The following is a 5963-nucleotide window of genomic DNA, read 5'->3' on the forward strand; positions in this document are numbered from 1 at the left end:
CATCTGATGGCTGCTGAGATGTCCCCAGTGCTGGACGGAGCTGCTGTCACTCGGTACATGCTGGCTAATGGGGTACATTCTGGCTCATGGGGTGCAGCCTGGCTCATGGGGAGCATCCTGGCTTATGGGGTACAGCTCTGTTCTGGGGAGAAGAGGCCTGTGTGGGGCCTTAGCACTGGCAGGAGGGAACTAGCTAGAGACCCATCCCAGTGAGTGAGTGAAAATGCGCCCTCAGTTCTGAACTCTTTGCTCTAGCTGTGTCACAGCCCCAGCCTCCACGTGGTATGCTGTGCTGACCCTCTCCTTCCTCCACTGTGGGGCAGGTGGACCTGCCCCTCTCCCAACCAGGTCACTGCATGCCAAGTGCAGTCCCGTTTCTAGTGCGGGGCTCCATGCGTGCCAGTGTGGTCTGCACTAAGCTTGCACGGACACTGGTGCATATCCAGCTTTTCCATCACATTTTAGGATCATTCCTGAGCATTTCTTTTTTTTAGGTGTGGCAGTATGTCCTTGAAACCCAGTAGTTTTCTGTCTTCTGGTTTTTAGGTAATGCAGTAGGCTTGCGGCATCTGGTGAGTTCTCTTCTCCTGCGCGGTGTCTGGAGGTGTGTTCTGTGAGCCGAGGCGCCCGCTGCTGGGCTTGGCGTCGGCCGAGTACAGACTGATAGAGACAGCACCCCCCACCTGAACCCCCGGGGTCCCCTGCACCTGGGCGAGCCCATAGGGAGTGCCAAGGAATGGTGACAAGAGACCATCAGCCCAGGGCAGGAATCACGAGTGCCCGTGCCCACCGTAATGATGGACACCAACTTCCCCTCGTCCCCTCATAAGGCTGAGTCCACCAGGAACAGAACGCAGGCCACAGGCTCGTGCCTTGGCTTCTCTGTCAATGAGGCCAGATCGCCCACTGTGCAATCCGCTTGCAGCCAGGCACGCCGGGTGTCCTTGTGTCTGTCTGTATGGAATGTCTCTACCCTGAGTCTTTTCAGCTGCAGTCAGCGATACAATTCCAATATCATTTTCATGGAAGGTATTGTTTATAGTGAGAGTTGAGGGAGAAAATGAAAATAAGTGAACAGAACAACTGGTGGAGTTCTCCCTGCCCTGGGAAGGAGAGTCTTCCCTCATGCCCGACATGTCCTTAGAGGGAGGAAACCTTGACCACCAAGAATGCTGAGGACTCGCTGTTTGGATGGATGGTCGGGGAGGTGTGGAAGTGCCACCCAGAGAGGAGGAAGGACTAAGATGCCTGCAAGAGTAACCAGCTACCCCAGCAGGCCTGAGCCCCAGCTGACAGTCCCCGGCCCTGGCATGTCCCTTGGGAGCTGCACTTCCTGTCAGCATCTATGATACCTTCCTTCTTCCAGGACAGCCATCGATGTGGTCTATTTGTTCTATTCTAATCCAGAATGAGAAACTGGCCCTGGCCCGTGGTCTGGTCGGATCTGTATGGGCACAGGAGGGGTGGAGTGCAGAGTCCTTTCAGCCAGCACCTGCTCGCTCCCTGGGGTGCTGGCGGCTGTAGGAGAGCCCGTCTTCATCTTCCATTCTGCCTCCCAGCCACATCTTCTGCTCTCGGCCTCCCTGGTCTGCCTTCCACTGTTTGTTTTAGGACTTACAGGACTTGGGAGAAATCCTGGTGTTATGAAAGCCTCCATGGAAAAGTGTATCATTTTTTAAAGCTGAGAGAAGAAAGCCAACTTGATTTCTGACATGTTAAGGTCTGTCTGTTTTCTTTTCCTTCTCTGTCACCTGCAGTGAGTTTCCTGCTGCCCCTTGCTGGGACTGCCTAACACTTGGAGCACATCAGCTTTTAGGAAAGATGAGGAGAACATTTTGTTTTGCCTTTCAGAGACACCTGAGCCCCTCAATACAGAGCAGGACTTTAAAGGGCCTGAGGCATTTGATTCCTCCAGAGCAGATGCCGAGAACAGGCAGGCTTGAAAGTGGTCAGTGCCCTCCAAGATGCCTGCTCCCAGGAGGAGGCTGGGAGGAGGGAGAGCCCCCCAGCACCCCCCTGCAGTCCCACCCCCCCAGGGCCCCCACATCTGGCAGCCCCTCCAGCCAGCAGCCCCATGTTCCCTGACTAGGCTAGCCATTCATGTTTCTCCTCCAGAAGTATTTGTTCTTAGGTGGCCGTCCTTCTTTCTGTATGACTGCACTCAGGCCAGGGAGGGAGCTGCTTGGTGAAGGTGTGGCCTCAATAGTGCGTTTGGCTCCCCTAATGCTTCCCAGTGATGTTCCAGAGGTAAATAGGGAGGGACTGCTCCCTTCTGTGGATGTGAACAAGAAAGAGTTTTGAAACACCCAAGTCCCTGTGTTTGAGCAGATGACCAAGGAAAATAGAGGGCACTGATGCCCGACCCTTGTACCATCCAGTTACCATGACCACATTGTAAGTTACCTCACTGCCTCTTTTTCCTAGCTACTCAGGGAGCTGAGATCTGAGGATGGCTGATTAAAGTCAGCCCCGGCAGGGAAGTCTGTGACTCTTATCTCCAATGAACTACCCAATAACTGGAAGTGGAACTGAGGCTCAAGTGGTAGAGCACTAGCCTTGAGTGAAAGAACTCAGGGGCAGTGCCCAGGCCCCCAAGTTTGAGCCCCCTACCTGATTTTTTTAATGCAAAAAGAGACTTTTAAGCAAAAGAGAGACTTTAATGGCGATCTTGCAAGATCAGGTATCTGGGAGCAGGCATACCTGAGCAATCAATTCCCTAATGCTCAAGTCCTTCCCAGGTTGCAGGTGGATGGCCAGTATCCATGGCAACAGATGAGGAATTCCCTTCTTCAGAGATGTGCCGAGTTCCAATGACAGAGGATAGGCTTTCAAAATTATTGATCTTTCTTCTTCATTCATATAGCATGTGTTAGACTTAAGTGATAGAGTGGGAAGAAGAAAAATGGGCTTTTATTCTGGCCATGTTTGCACAGGAAGGAGGAAGCAGATGAGGAGCAAGAGCAGGAAGAGGAGAGAGCAGACTCTTGCTGATCAGGAGAGGAGGGAGCAGAGGGTCCCGGAGGAGGCCCCATGAGTCCTTCTGGAGGCCAGCATGCAGAGGCCCAGGCGTGGGTCCTGTGGATCTTGCTTCAACGTGACAGTGGAGCCAGCAGATGTCCTCAAATTAGGCCTTCCAGTATTGGATCAACCGCTCTCTCTCCTTCCTCTGGCCTCATAGGTCACCTTGATCTCACCTTGATCTCGGAAAACACCCTCCGTCTGTCTCTTCCCAACCCTTTGGCCACTCGCTTGTGATCCTCTCCTACCTGATTCTTGGCTGACCACATAATTTTCTGAGGCTGATGGAGGCCAATGAGCAGCAGAAGCAAGTGGGAAGCAGACACATGTTTTGTGGCTGGGGGCTGGCATTGTTCTGGCTGCTCTAGCTAGGGGAGAGCCCAGAAAGCAGAGTACATACACCATTGTCCCAGCAGAGGCCAACCTAGCTGTACCACCTCCCGGGGCACAAACACAGGCCAGGCACACACAGTCAGGTCAGTGGAGAAGCAGGCTGATTACTGTGACACATGGGGGACCGAGCCCCGCACAGGCCGACAGAGCCCCCTGGAACTGAGCTAGGAAACCTTGTTTGTCACTCAGCATCATAAAGACGACAGATAACCTCAGGCAAGATCTTAGTCTTCCTAGAAAGTCATGGTTTGTAAAGTTGTTCACTACACCAGTTCTTGTTGAGCATTGACCTAGTAAACAAGAGGCTATTTAATAAAGCAAATTTAGATTCTGATTTGCCCAGCCTGGATGCTGGCGAGTTCAAGCCTCGGCTTCATTTCATGAATTCTGCTCGGTGACAATTTTCTATTTGGTTGGAAGTTTCTCCTTCCATGAAGTGAGGAGGGTACTGGATAGAAGGAATGTCACGTTCTAGAAACACAACCGGGCCTCCATGGTTCAGACACACATGCTGCTTTCCTGTTCATCATTACCGAGGTATTTGTATGTCTGCCAAGTGTGCTACAATGCCGCTCCATTTGAAAGGCCAGAGAAAGGTGGTTTTAATAAAGTTCTGTAATGTAATAGAACAAGCAGTAATAACATCCTGTTTCAAATCTCTGGCAGAAAGAGTGTTCCTTTTGAAATGTTTCTTCAAGAATTCTTTTCATGGGACCAGAAGAAGAGGAACCAGTGTGAGGCGGGGAGCTGGCCGCCCCGTGGTGCTCACTCCTTTGATGTGGCTGATTGGTGATATTAGGAGATCAGAGTTACTCCATAATCAAACGAAATCACCAGAAGGCTAACGGCGTGGGAGAGTCTTTGGATGTGGTCACGGGAGGGGCAAACTTCTCATTTGATTCCCTGGGCGATGTGGCTCACGGCTACACATGGAATCCAGATCTCCATTTCTGTGGCCTGAGACCCAGCATGGCCGGGGCAAGGGAATGGTGGCATGGCCCCACTGGAGGATGAGTGGCCTCAGTCCAGGCCGCTGCCTGACCCAAAGACGTCCAGTCTGTGCTCACAATTGAGTGACTGGCCAGCCGTCCGCTGGGACCTCCAAGTGTGTCCTCAGGCTGCGGGTGGCTGGGAGTTCTGGGACCTGTGTTGTGCATGGTGACACTTAGCGTGAGGAGCTGTTGTAGCTGGATTTCTCAGCTTTTTTGCTGAGTGGGCTCAGCCACTCTCTCGCACACTGGGCCGGACGTTGTGTCACAGGACCTGCAGCATAGACTGGCTGTCCTAAGAAAGCCCTGTGCCAGGAACCCGCTGGTTCTTAGAAAGAACGGGGCCTGAGTAGTATTCTCCAGTGTGGGCAGTGCTGGATAGAGGCGCTCACAGCAGATAGTGAGGGCAGGCTGGGGATGTGGGGGCTCGGACAGTTCAGGGACTGCAGCCCTTTCTGCAGGCAGAGGTGGCGTCTGGATTGTCATCACACCCTTGTTTAATAGTGTGCAGAAAAGTGACAGAGCTGGAGAAGTCCCAGGAGCCCATCTCAGTACATCTGATCTCCCAGGCCTGGGCTCCTCGACCTGAGCTTCTTCAGAACCTGTGTGCTGGGCTGCTACTTCAGGTCTCATTTCTCTTCATCATCTGTCTTGCCACCCCTGTGCAGTCAGAGGGGCAGCAAGGACATCTTCCTCACATCGACTGTGCAGTATCCGCTTACCAGTCCTTTCAAGGTCATTCCTGCCGTTCCTGTGTTAGACAGCAGGCTCCACATCACTCTGGGTCCACCCAGCTGCTGGGTCCAGCAGCAAGGGCGCACACCAACCAGGTCTGTGCAGGCCCAACTGTGTGCAGTGCCAGCTGGTCATGGGGTGTCCCCTTGGTGGCCTTGTGATGCCGTTGTTTGTTAAACCCTAGCATGACTGGGGAAGATTTTGTTGAGATGTGGCTGACATCCTCGGTCAGCAACTTCAGTAAAGTTCTCTCTAACACCAACCAGTCTCGCCTCATCGCCAGAGGTCTGGCCTTAACAGCAGCCAGTGGCTTCCTGGGAAGGAAGGAATCCTGCTTCAGACTGACTCTATGCTGGCACCATTTGGAATGGAGACTGAAGAGTGAACCTGAACTCAGACTGATGCTCTGGCTGCAACAACAAACTCACATAATGGCATAAGCCTATACCTTAAGATCTCTCTTTTTGTATATCTCATATTACTGCCTGTCTGTCTATCTGCACATGTGTGTATATGCATGTCCTTATTGCTTACTGGCTCTGTTTTTCTTTTTAAAAATGCAAACCCTGTTTTGGTTCTTGGGTTGGTGTTAAAGGTAAGGGTGGCATGCTGATTCATGAACAGGACCATTGTAACAGTAACAGATGTGTGAAAAGCACCCATGCCTGCTGGGCCCCCTAGGCTCTCTTTTGAAGAACAGGTCTTCCTCCTCTCTCTTGGCGTGACTAAAGTGACCTGGGGGCTGACTGTCCCTCAGGTGACCTTGATTTCTCACCCAAACTGGAGCAATCTGAGCATCTGAGGGTGGCCGCCCAGTAGCTCCACCAG

Source organism: Dipodomys ordii, unplaced genomic scaffold (genome assembly GCF_000151885.1).
Source record: "Dipodomys ordii isolate 6190 unplaced genomic scaffold, Dord_2.0 Scaffold64, whole genome shotgun sequence".
In the NCBI taxonomy this organism is placed as follows: domain Eukaryota; kingdom Metazoa; phylum Chordata; class Mammalia; order Rodentia; family Heteromyidae; genus Dipodomys; species Dipodomys ordii.